Source organism: Miniopterus schreibersii, assembly GCF_964146895.1.
Source record: "Miniopterus schreibersii genome assembly, chromosome: 3".
Taxonomy (NCBI): domain Eukaryota; kingdom Metazoa; phylum Chordata; class Mammalia; order Chiroptera; family Miniopteridae; genus Miniopterus; species Miniopterus schreibersii.
The window spans coordinates 104,572,884-104,585,128 of NC_138103.1; positions in this window are offsets into that span (position 1 = coordinate 104,572,884).

The window sequence follows — 12,245 nt, forward strand, 5'->3', positions numbered from 1 at the left end:
CAGCTTCAGGAGGCATCTGCGTCCAGAATCGGGACACATGTGATCCATCCGTCGCCAAAAACAGAGGCGCCCTCTACGCTCCCCGGTCAGCCACAGCCCCCGGGGCTCCTCCTGAGGATCGGACGGTGGGTTCTCAAACTGCGTGCGGCTGATTACGAGAGAGCAGATTTCAGGCACAATCTTCCTACTGCTGAGCTCGTGTGTATTGCATCCGGCAACCTGTTAAGTAACAGGCTGGCTGGGGCCGCTGATCGTTCCCCAGCCTGTGACTGCGGCGGTGAGTTGTCTTTAGTCCAAACTGCACTTTTTGACGCATATCCTAGGCCAGGGGTTCCTCGGAATCTGCGCCCTGCTCTTCAAGCAGGCTGATGGTTACGGCCGCGGCCTGCGCAGGCGCTGGCTTCAGTGGTGCCCTCCCTCCCTGCCAAGCGCCGCTGGACACGGTCTTCAGGTTCATCTCACCAGCTCCTTACAGCACCCCCGAGGGACAGGCATTATCATCTCCAGATACGAAAAAGGAGACGCAGGAAATCAGATTGCGCGTCTGGAGCCCCAGGGCAAGAGGCCGTTTCTGACTCGGAGCCGTTCCTCGCCGGGACGCTCAGTGCTCACTGTCGTCATAACTGCTCACCCCAGTCGCGACCGCGTCAGGCAGGTGCCCCCGCTGCTGAGGGAACCACGGAAACAGCCACGGCCTTCCTCGCCGCCAGCCTCCCCGCGACAGCCTTGTTCACTCTCAGTTAGTCACTAGAAACACAGCGGCTTACTAACTAATCTCTGTAAAACCAAACAAGCAAAAACAAGTCGACAAGGGAGCCTGTGGTGTTTACACGGGAATCTCCGCTGCGTTTGCCACGTCGGGTGCTCGAGACCATGAAAGCGGGAACCCAGGGCTGCGCCGAGTTTCTCTTCGGGGAACCGCTGCCTGAAATGCAGGCCTGGGAATGAAGAGCCCGGGCCTGGGTGATACCAGCACCTTCTCACTCCCAAGCAACTGAATTCCTTTCCGATTGACTTACTTCCCCACACAGTCTGGGCTCTTCCTTCCTGGGCTTGACCAGCGACTAGGAGGGCTCTATACACGCGTGAAACACGAACAGCTCCAAAGAGGTCGCATGGCTCCAGAACCGTCTCTCCGGCTGCTGTGCCAGTGTTGGGGAGCGCGCGCTCTGGGGGGCTGGGGGGGGCTGAGGATATGGGCAGGATCGAGTCAGAAAACGGAAAATCCAATCTACTTCAATCCCATTTGCAGCCGTAAATTACAGCTTTACTGACAAAAACACTAGTTCAAAAGGATATTTCTCAGTAAAATGTAATCCAGAGGCATCTATCTGGCTCGCCAGCAGCCCAGGGGCCCCCTTCCCCTCCTGGTTCACAGCTCCTTAGGCCCTGAAGGCGCTGAAGGCGCATTTAACATAAGGAAGGGCCAGAGGCTCCCTGAAGACAGAAGAGTGATCGATGGGCCCTTGAAACTTTACAGGTCTAGCACAACCAACGAATCGAGCCGAAGAAAAGCAACCGCGTCATTAAGCGAAGTGATTAGCGAAAGGACATTAAGTACGTTTCCCTTAATTATCTTCTTTACCCCCAAAAGTATACAGAGGAAATAGCAAAACTAAAGGTTCTCTCATGAGTGGGGGCAGAGCTAGAGGCCGGCCGTTAGGTATGGGACATAAATACAATCGAGTGTTTTCTTTATTTTTTACAGATTGGACCCCCTGATGATTCCTGTGGGTTATGCCGCAGGCACAGGTTCGTTCAATGGAAAACCAGGGCCACAAATCACCTGCAGCCAGGCCTCCCAGGGGCACGTGCAGAGCTGGATGGAGACGTGCGGTTAAGAGACAGAAAACAGCACCAGGAGCACACGATTTATCATAACAAAAGACAAAAAGCACTTATTACATACATTTGCTATATTTCCAGATTTTATGCTCACCCAGTTTTTCTAATTATTCAACCAATTATTCTACCTAATGGACCAGCACTCATCAAAATTTCATCACTCATACCCTGTCCTGCCGGCAGAGTTAAATTGTAATTTGGGTTATCTAAGAATTCAGTGTTGACATTATTATGACCACAGTTCACAGTTAATCCATGAAAAACAACCGTTTTCCCTGAAGTTAATGTCGCTGTTGTGTTTTGGGTTCTAAGTGCCTTAACCAGTTCTGCTCCTGGAGGGTGGCGGCAGTTACCGAGTCGCCCCCTAGAAGCTCAGGGTCTACCCTCAGCCACGACGCACGTGGGCCTGTTGCAGGAACGCGTGTTCATCAGGGTCACCTGGGATGCGGCAGCTCCTTTCACGCGGGGACGCCTGGCGTGTATCACCCTCCCGGCCGGTCGGTTAGGAACCAGCCTTGTGCGTCTCAGTGCCCAGCATCCCCAGCTGGCCTGCGTCTGCAGATGTCCTCCCTTGTCTCTCAGTGAAACCCAGGGGGCTTTGTAACTCGGGCCCCACAGTGAAACTGCCACCTGAGAACCCATCCCACGCGGGTCTTTTCCGTAAACCGGCCACGGTGCTGGTGAAAACGGCCATCACTCCATGCGCAGTGGCCACGGGAAAATCCCCTGCCCATCCAGCCTCTCAGGAGACTGGCTGGCCCTGCAGGCCTCTGGTGGGAGATAAAACACCTGTTTTGCTGAATGTTGTCCTTCCCCCTCCAGGAAAGCCAACAGTTGAGCCCCTTTCCAGGACATGTAGCTATCTGGTCACTATTCACCCCGTGAGAATGTGGAAAAGGCAGTGTTGTACTCATAGTATTTCGCTGTGAGATACAACACCTTTTACTTACCCATCCCCGGGTGACGGGCGTTGGGCTGTCCCTTCAGCGATTGTGAGTAATGCTGCTGCGAACGCTCATGTGCAATGATTTTCATAACCCTGAATTCTCACAGGCGTTTATCCAAGAGTGGAATTTCAGGGGCGCGTGATAACGCCGCGTTTCAAATTTTGAGGAACTGCCAAACTATCTTCCGAAACGGTTGCGTTATTTCGCGTTTCTGCTCTAAACGTATGAGGGCTCCGACTGCTCCCCGCCGGCACCAACACTTACTGTGATCAGATCTTAAGGTCATCGCCGCCCTGGTGGTGTAAAGGGTGCTTCGCAGTGGTTGGGGTTCGCATCTCTCTCCTGGCTGATGATGCTGAGCACCTTGGTCATGCCCTGGTCATCTGTTTCTCTCCTGTGAAGAAACGTCTGTTTTAACTTCCCCTCATTTTAAATGGGTTGTCATTTTATTTGGAGCTGAAAGAAATTCTGAGTTCAACTCCCTTTGCAACCTTCAGCGGCTCCTTTGCCAAGGTCTTTTGAATGATAGACTCTCCTTGTTTGAAAATCTCTTTTGTTCACACGTTTTCTCTCTGGTCTTCTGGTGCCCGTCGGCCACCTGGGCTGGGGGAACATCCCATGGGAGGTCTCATGTTCGCTTCTGCTTTCCCGGGGAGCCAGGGGTTTCACTCTGGGATCTCACATCCTTTAGGGGTGTTAAATCGGCTCCACTTCATGCCCAGCTGGGGGTCAAAGGCCCCCCCACAATCTCCCCTTCTACTCAGAGCCCGGGAAAAGACCAGTTCCCCTGGCAGAGGTTTTCGAACCCTCCTGTCACGGTGTCCCAACTTCATGACGGTGTCTCAGTTTGGGGTCCCTGCCTCGTGCGGGCCCAGGCCACACCTCTGTCCCCCTTGGGCCTTAAGCCCCACCCCCTGGGACACGGGGTTGTCCTGGCTCACTGTCCTGCCTGGGGGCTCCCACATCGCTACCTGAGAGCTCACTGGACTGTGGGTTCTCAGCCCCCCCCCCCCGGGGCTCCTGAGTCGGAATCTCCTTTTTATCACAATCTTCAGTTGGCTCCATGCGCCTGGAAGCGAGAGCTTTGAGAACCTGCCTCTGAGATGCTCTCAGGTGAGTGAATGCTGCCTGGCTGGTGCAGGTAAGTGGCAGGACCCTGCTCCCTCTCTGCCCTTTAGAGCTAGTAATGCCTTTGGGAAATGCCACCTTTCTAAGTAGTTCAGTAGTGATTCAGTTCAGTGAAGGTTTGTCAACACCCTGGCGGCTGCTGTCCTGAGAAGGGAAAATACAAACAGGCCCAGAGAGAAACACTGGGCTTGATGAGCTGTTAAGTTGTCCAGCGTGGTAATTGTGTTTGATTGTTGCAAGAAAGCTCTAAAGAGCAACAGTAATCACCCTCAATCAAAATACATATTATATGTAATATGTATATATTGTTAATGTTGCTATATAATTATATTACATATAATTGTAACAAAGAAAGTCTGAATTCAACTTCTATAAAATCATCTTTCATTTGAAAAAATACAAAGCAATGTAAAATAGACAAAATTATATACAGCCTCTCCCCCAAAAATGTATACACACTTTGAGTAATTATAAAGGCAGTGTTTATTAAAATACATCTCATTTTCAAAATGTTATAGAAATCAGCTGTTACAGTGTGTATACATCTTTTAGGACACCCTGTATTTATAATATATTAAACCAGTTACATAGTATTCAGCTGGAGCCCATCACAAGGTCACCGTCCGCTTTGCTGACACAACTCCACAGCCACTGTTCCTATCTGAGCTTTTTGCACCTTAAGCTTCGGACAGAAGTAAGGGGTGTGGAAGAAACAGTTTATCAGCGCGTGTCTGGGTCGAAGTTCCCTGGAGCTTTTACAGCTTCAGGTGCCGGAAGTGACTTTCCCCGGCTTGGCGGACACACCCTGGGGTGGTCTGTGCCACGCGAAACGTGAGATGGGAAATACACAGACTCCTGGTTCCCGGGTGAACGCTGGGCAGCTTGTGCGGTGACAAAGCGCGTTGCTGACGGCAGGGTGGCCGCATGCTGGACGCACTGGACTGAGGCCTGGGCAGCTGGGTCCATGTCACAGAAGGAGAGCCCCTCATTCACTTCTTCTTCCATCCTGGGATTTCCTGCCGGCGTCCAGGCCAAGCTTATAAGAAATAAACCTGTTTGCTCCAGGGCATGCGGGCAGGCTCTCTTTTTGTTTTGTTCTTTTTAGGAGAGAAAATACAGATGAGGCTCCTGAAAGATGTACTTTTCCATAAACAATGCTGTCTTCCTAGCTCACCTTTTCTCTCTCCAGAACCACAGGCTTGGAGGCTCCTGCAGGACAGCGATCCTGCCCGAGGGGCCTGGGCCGCACCAACGGGCTGTTTTTTCTGTGTTGGTTTAGCAACAGAGCAACATCCCATTAGGAAGAAAGCCTGAGAAGGTCTCTGTTGGAAGGATAGCTTCCTGTCCTTACTTCAAGGACATTCGAATGCCAGTGGATGTCTAGTATTTTAGGGTAAATCCATCCATCCACACACGCTTAAAATCTTCTTTCTTTCACCAGCCATTCACTCGACACGTGCCTGCTGTGTGCCTCGTAGACACCGGGCACTGCGCTCGGGGCTGCGGCGACACAAGCACAAAAGTTCTTCAGTCCTCAGGCTCCAGGAGTTTTCATTCCAGTGGGAGACACAAGCGTTGGGAGCAAGTTACGCCTGGGGAGACACAGGCACCACCAGGTGTGTGGCGGCGAATGCACAGGCGGCCCTGTTCCCCACGGATTTGTGTGACAACTGGCCAGGACCTCAGCTTCCCGCTTAGCTTGAGCCCAGCTGCGCATCCGTCCCTCTGGCTTTGTGATCGTGTGGCCGGGACGAGTCAGGTGACCCTCTGTGCCTCGGTGTCACCGTTTGTGAAGTGCAGGTAATAATTACCCCCCTTGCATAAAGCTGATACCAAGATAAAGCCAGTTAATACATGTAAAGCACTGGAGTTTGCACATGCGTCTAAATGCCAATTACAATCATCGCGCCTCGTTCTCGGAAAGATGTGTCGCGTGAGAGCCGCGGCCTCCAAACGTAAGTCACCGGGGCAGGAAGAAAACGCCAGAACTCCGTCCCTGCTTTTCTAAACTCTTTTCAGTTGTTGTTATTGTGTGTCTCACACGTATCAGTAGAAAGGAACATGTATACGTTTTATTAGCAAATAAATAAACATCTTCTAAAGTCCCAGAGAAGTAAACACCAAAAAGATCATTGATCAGCAATCACGCTGGAGGAAATATCCACCGAGGGCATTTGACTTCCAGTCCAGGGACTTTCTATTTCAGGTGTCACTGTGCTGTCACGGAGTGATGTGACGACCGCAGAGGCTGGCGACACGCGATGTGACGACCACAGAGGCTGGCGACACGCGATGTGACGACCGCAGAGGCTGGCGACACGCGATGTGACGACCACAGAGGCTGGCGACACGCGATGTGACGACACAGAGGCTGGTGACCTGCGAGGCGACTTCTCCGAGCCCTGCCTCCTCGGGGTGCGAGGACTGACTCCTCCAGCGTTTCCTCTTGCGTGCCTGTGCTCGCTCCGGCCGGTCTGTCACGGGGACGTGGCGGGAATGGGAAGCCGATGAAAGCGCGCGGTTACTACACGCTCGGTAACGCACGTCAAGGGCACACTGCAAGTGGTACATCGGGGCTCCCGTCCGCGGCCTCGCTCACTGCAGGGAGCCGTCCTGCTGTGTGGAAATGTCCCGTCCTGTTCCCACTGTGCCTCTGGTCAACATTATAAACTCTCAGACAGCTGGTTGTATATTAGAGTCTATTTATAACAGTCAACGGACAACCGCTTGTTTCTGGGGAATCCGGCGATCTTGCTTCGGGAGACAATGGGGGCATTTCTTCTTCGTGGAGCGGGGAGGCCGCCGGCTCCACAGACATTGCCCCTCTGTGTCCTCGCCGTCTGCGCTGAGGCTGCCCCGGGTGCCGATGCTGAATCAGCCCAGCACAGAGGGCCGGCCTGTCAGTCAAGGTCCCTGGGGCTGGACAGTGGAAAACACAAAACAGTACTTTGAGGAGCAAAGGACTACCGAAGTCCCCGTGGCTCTGAGCAGGGCGTCCCACCCCGCAGATCTGCAGGAGCCTCATGGAGCTCTGGGTGGCGGGTTTCCTGTAGCTCCACGGAAGATGCGGCCACCCGGTGACTTGTTAGCATTCAACACCTTATTCTGGTCGATCTTGATGTGCTTTTTTAAATTTTAGAATTTTTTAAAAAACTAGAATACCATTGTTGACCAGACTAAAATCTCCAGGTCATGAGTGGGCAGTGGAATAAATATGCTAATGGGGAAAAACCTGTCTGGGTTCCTAGAGAATCCCTCACATAATGTTTTTCCACCAGCTCTAACGTACTCTGAAGGCTCCCTGCCCTCCCCAATGTTTTGAATAATAGAATGGGTAATGATATTGAATTTTAACATAGCGTGATTAGGTTTTTTAATATTAGGAAGAATATAGAAGAAAATTTAAATGGGCTATATCCTTACTGCCCAGATAGCACTGTTTCTATTAAAAGGAAACTGTCATTAGTAAATGGTGAGAATGCTCAACTGAACACCTTTAAACTGAACATTAAATGAAAACTAAACCATTGTTCATGATTGTCAGTCCAGAAAGAATGTGCATCCACACCTATGGATACATCGTACCCATGGGGGTTTTAAACAGTTCACTTACATATGAATAAATACATTGTATCCATGGGGGTTTTAAACGGTTCACTTATACACAACCACCATCAGTCCACCTCCTGGTTCCCAATTCTGGTTCCCATTTATTCCGTGTCACGTGTAACACTGGCTACATCTCTTTTTGTTTTATTGTGTCTCCTCCAGAAGATGCTAATGATTACAACAAACGTATGATTTTTATGAGAGACGTTTAAGGGTTAATAAGAAGTAATAAATTTTGTAAGTTAGGATTTCAAAATTCTCACTTTGTTTTTCTAATCACTTTAGTAACTTTCTGAAGCATTGCTTAACCCTTACTTTTCTATGTACAGGGCAGGGCAACAGTAGGTTTACAGGTGTTCATACGAAAAACAATACAATAATTAATAAATAAAAATACAGAAATAAGCTCTGTTTCATGGACTCAGGACCGTAAGCCCGCTCTTGCCCACCCCGTATTTTCAAGGCCAGTCCGGAGAGGAGCAGCCCTGAGTGGCAGCAACAATTGGTTCTGTGCTCGTCTGGAACCCAAACCCAGTCCATTTGGGTCAAGACACCTCTGATGGTTGGTCCTGGGGCATTTTTCTCGCAGTCTCTGTCACAGTAAGAGGTATATTAATAGTGAACTGCAGACGAATTAAGTCAGAGTCCTTCGAGAGGAGCCTGTACCGGCCACATCACAGCTTTGGCTCCTCCATCCAGCTTTGAGCCCTGGAGTCTGGGTTCCTCAGAGAAGTGGAGCCATCAGGATGGTTTATCGTGACTTATTATCAGGAATTATATGACAAGGAACAAGATTGATTATAAGAAGCTCGGTTGTAAGGAATTGGCTCACACAGTTATGGAGATCGAGGGGTCCCAGGTCTGCAGCTGGCCAGCTGGAGGCCCAGGACAGCTGGCGATGTAGCCTCGGTCTCCGCCCAAGGACAGGAGGAAGACATCCAAAGGTCGGGCAGAAAGATAAAGTTCCTCTTACTCTGCCCCTTTGTGGGGTTGGATAAGGCCTACCCCCACGAAAGACAGGGATCTGCTGGGCCCAGCCCACTGACTCAAATATTAATATCATCCAGAAACACCCTCACAAACATGCTCCCACAGACACGCCCAGGATATTGTTTAACCTGAGGCCCAGTAAGTGGACATCAAATCAGCCATCACAGTGGAGCGTAAGCCACATACCCAAATTCTAGCTGCAAGGGAGGCTGGGAAAATAAGTATCTGGCCTTTTAAGTTTATACAGTGAAAGAGGGATTCTCTGTCTTAAGACGAGAGATTCCTCAAACATGTAAAAAAAATAAAGGTCAGATCCCGGGTGACGGAAAAGAATGGCAAGTGTCCTACAGACCAGAACCCAGTTTTCCTGGTTCCCAGGGCAGCGCTTTCTTCACTACGTAGTGGGGGCCACGACTCTTTCCTTTCAGGAGTCAAGCTGGCGGGGTGAGAGAGCGCTGAGCTTCCACTCTTCAGTGTGCATCTAATTATTTCTACACTGGAGCAAATGCCACGGACTGATGTGTTCTTCATGGGAATCCGAGCCCCGCTCTCTTTGGCAGAAAGTCCTGACTATTTTTGGAAGCTGGAAAAAAATTCAGAGAATCTGGTTCACTTTTGGTCATGTACAGTAATGTTATTTTTATGTATCTAGGACAGGGACATGGTCAGTGTTTATTTTTGATTGGCTTTCTGGGGATGCAGGGGTGGGCTAAGAGGTCAGCAACCAGGCAGGAGAGTCGCTCGCAGCTGGCTGCATCCTGTCCTCTTGGTCTGCACGTCCCAGCAGAGGCCCTCTTCTCCCCGAGTGCCCCGGATTCTCTCCCTGCAGGGCCTCTCTCTGGTCGTGTTCCCTTCGATTCCTGCTGGAATGTTCTCTAAGGCCTGGCAGAGAGAATGTGGACACCAGCATTTGAGTTGTAGGTCTGTCACTTAATCGCGGTGGGTGTTGAGCAAGTTACTCGGAGTCTCTGTTTCTTTATCTGTGAAACAAAACCGCTGAATTAAACTTCCCTAATCGGGGTGCTTTTGGCTACAGATCAGAACACCCAAGAAAAAACAACTCTAAAAATAGGGACATGTTATGTCAAAATGAAAATTCTGGACTAGGGTCATTGCGTGGGCAGGGCCAGCCGCTCAGTGAAATAAGCAAGGACACAGGTTCTTGTCTCGCTGACCTGTTGTCTTGAGCAGGATGTCTCTCCGGGTGGCCGCAGGTGGCTGCTGGACTGTTCAGGCGTCGAGTACATCAGACCAAAGAAGAGGAGGGATTATTTCCTGTGCAGCTTGTTGTTGGGGGGGGGGGGGCCTCTCCTAGAAGACCCTGCCCAGCCAGTATCTGATTTCTAGAGGAGATGAGTCTTTAAAACAGAACTTTGAGATCCTCTGAGATATCAGAAGTGATTTTAAAAAAGATGAAAAGTTTCCTTCCGTGGTGGTACTCGGCCAAATCCAGGGTTTCCTTACCTTAAGGTAAGCTGCATTCCAGTATTTTGGTACACGTCAGTGAGCAGAAACACAACGCCCACCCGTTTCACCCTAACCCTTTAGCACTAAAGAAGGGAGCCTCGAGCATCCCCCCGCTTGCAACACTTCTCAAAGGACAGCTGCTCTTGGTCGCCCTCGGCCTCCCGGATGGGCTGTGAGCGGCTCCACGGTCTGCAGAGCTGGGGGGCGCAGCCCTGCTCCCCGGGAGGCGGCAGAGGCCCCGCCCTCCGCGGCTGCCAGTAAGCGGCGGGCTCCCTGCAGGGACTTCCTGCCCCGAGCCGCCCGCCCCGCTTTCACTTCATCTTGGAAACAATGTTTCTTCCCAGCTCAGTTGGAGGGGGACCCGCAGGAATGCAGAGATGCTGCACCAAGGGCAAGCATCGGGGCCGCTTCCCCTTCTCGGCTGTGTTTCTTTTTCAGTTTAGTTTTTTGGGTTTTTTTTCAACTTAGCAAAAACACTTTAATTACTGGACGCACGGAAAAGTGTGCACCGAACGCACTGTAGGGATCGGGCTCCTCAAAGCTGTAATTTCAGATCCAGGTGCAAAGGCTGCACGGCTCAAAGTTTTGCAACTGAAGTTTGGGGACCATAAGTAAAATGTTATAAAATGTAATGTTGCCAAAAGAGAATCTGATATGCTAGCATTTAATGTCACTCTCTTACCCCGCCCGAAATGTAAACTTCATAATGTTTGTAAGTTGGTGGACTTGTTATAAAAACACTTTTATTTTCAAAAGGTTAAGTTATGAGTCTAACTAAATCTGAGCCAGGACAAAATCACTGGTAGCAAGACACACGTGTTTGAAAGATCTATTATTTTATATTTTATGTATTGCTTACATTGACAGGTTTGTTACCTATAATTTATTATTTTAGAAAAGAAACATGCCTGTTTTAAGATGTAAAAAACAACATGGAAGTAAAAGTGAAAGTTCCCCCATCCAACACCCACCCCAAGACAACAGCAAGAAAACAGACCAGAGACCTCTGTTCCCATCGCCTCACAGCCCTTGAAATGTTGAGGCAGGACCAGCAAATAATGGCTACATAATTTGAACTGGTGTCAGACTTCCATAAAATTTTGTCGCTAACATGGATGTTAAATGTCATCTAGTTCAGGCTCCTTTCTTTGAAAATGGAGACACTGAGACCCAGGAAGGGGAAGTGACTGAATGATTCATCCGACGCCACACAGACCATGGTGGGACCAACCGAGGACTCCCTACGCTCAGCTTGGTGCTTTTCTGACTAAATCGTGCCATTTCTTCAGAAAATGATCACTTGGCTTTTCCAAAACATCCCCAGTCCTGAGAACTGTCTGATAGGAATCTGTTCGCTATTGAAACACAACAAGGTAAGAAATGTCATTTATAATCTCGCCATAAAGACATCACTAAGGGCTATTTTTAAAAAAAATGTTTATTTTATTTTCCCATCACCATTTATCCCCTCTATGCCACAAAAGGCTATTTTTAAAGAAAACTGTCAGAAAGGTTATCTTTTCAAGCAGCTCTGCAACAGCAAGCTCCTGAGGGTTCCCAGTGGCTCCAACATTGCAATTTGTTATTAAAACGGTAATAAAAGTGAGATCCTGGCTACAGCACTGTCTGAGGCTGACGTAAAACAAGGGGTCAACATAGGCATCTAAAGTAAAAATGAAATAAAAGAAAACTGACAGTTACTAACATAAAATCAAAATCAATAAGGGGGGGCAGAGACCTTAAATCTGTTAGAGGTCTATAGCTGCTGGCAGACAGAGGGACCCTGCAGGTCTGCACATCCCATTAGACTACATTCTAGCTTGGTTTCTTTGGAGATATTGGAGATTTGCTTTAAGCCTCCATATGTAAAGTTTTTATTTATTGTAATAAAATTCTTTAAAATAATAAAAGTTTTAAAAAGTCATTGGGAGTGATTTGTATATTTAGGACAGCTGAGTTTTAAATGCGTAATTTCAATTCCTCATGTGGTTACTTGACCTGTGATTACTGCCGAGTTTATTCCAGCCATGAATTATTTTCAGCCTGGGGAAGAGCTAATATTTGGAGAGCACGTACTAAGCACCATGTGGTTAACGTAATTTCAACTTTATTTTACTGCCAGTCTCGTTCTCCTCGGGGTTTCTAAAAGCAGGCCTTGTGACGGGATTCCTGTGCAAAGAGTTGATGTGGGAGGCGAAGGAGATGCTGCAGAGATGGGGGAAGTGAGGCAGGGAAGGCAGCTGATCAGGGTTGTGTTTC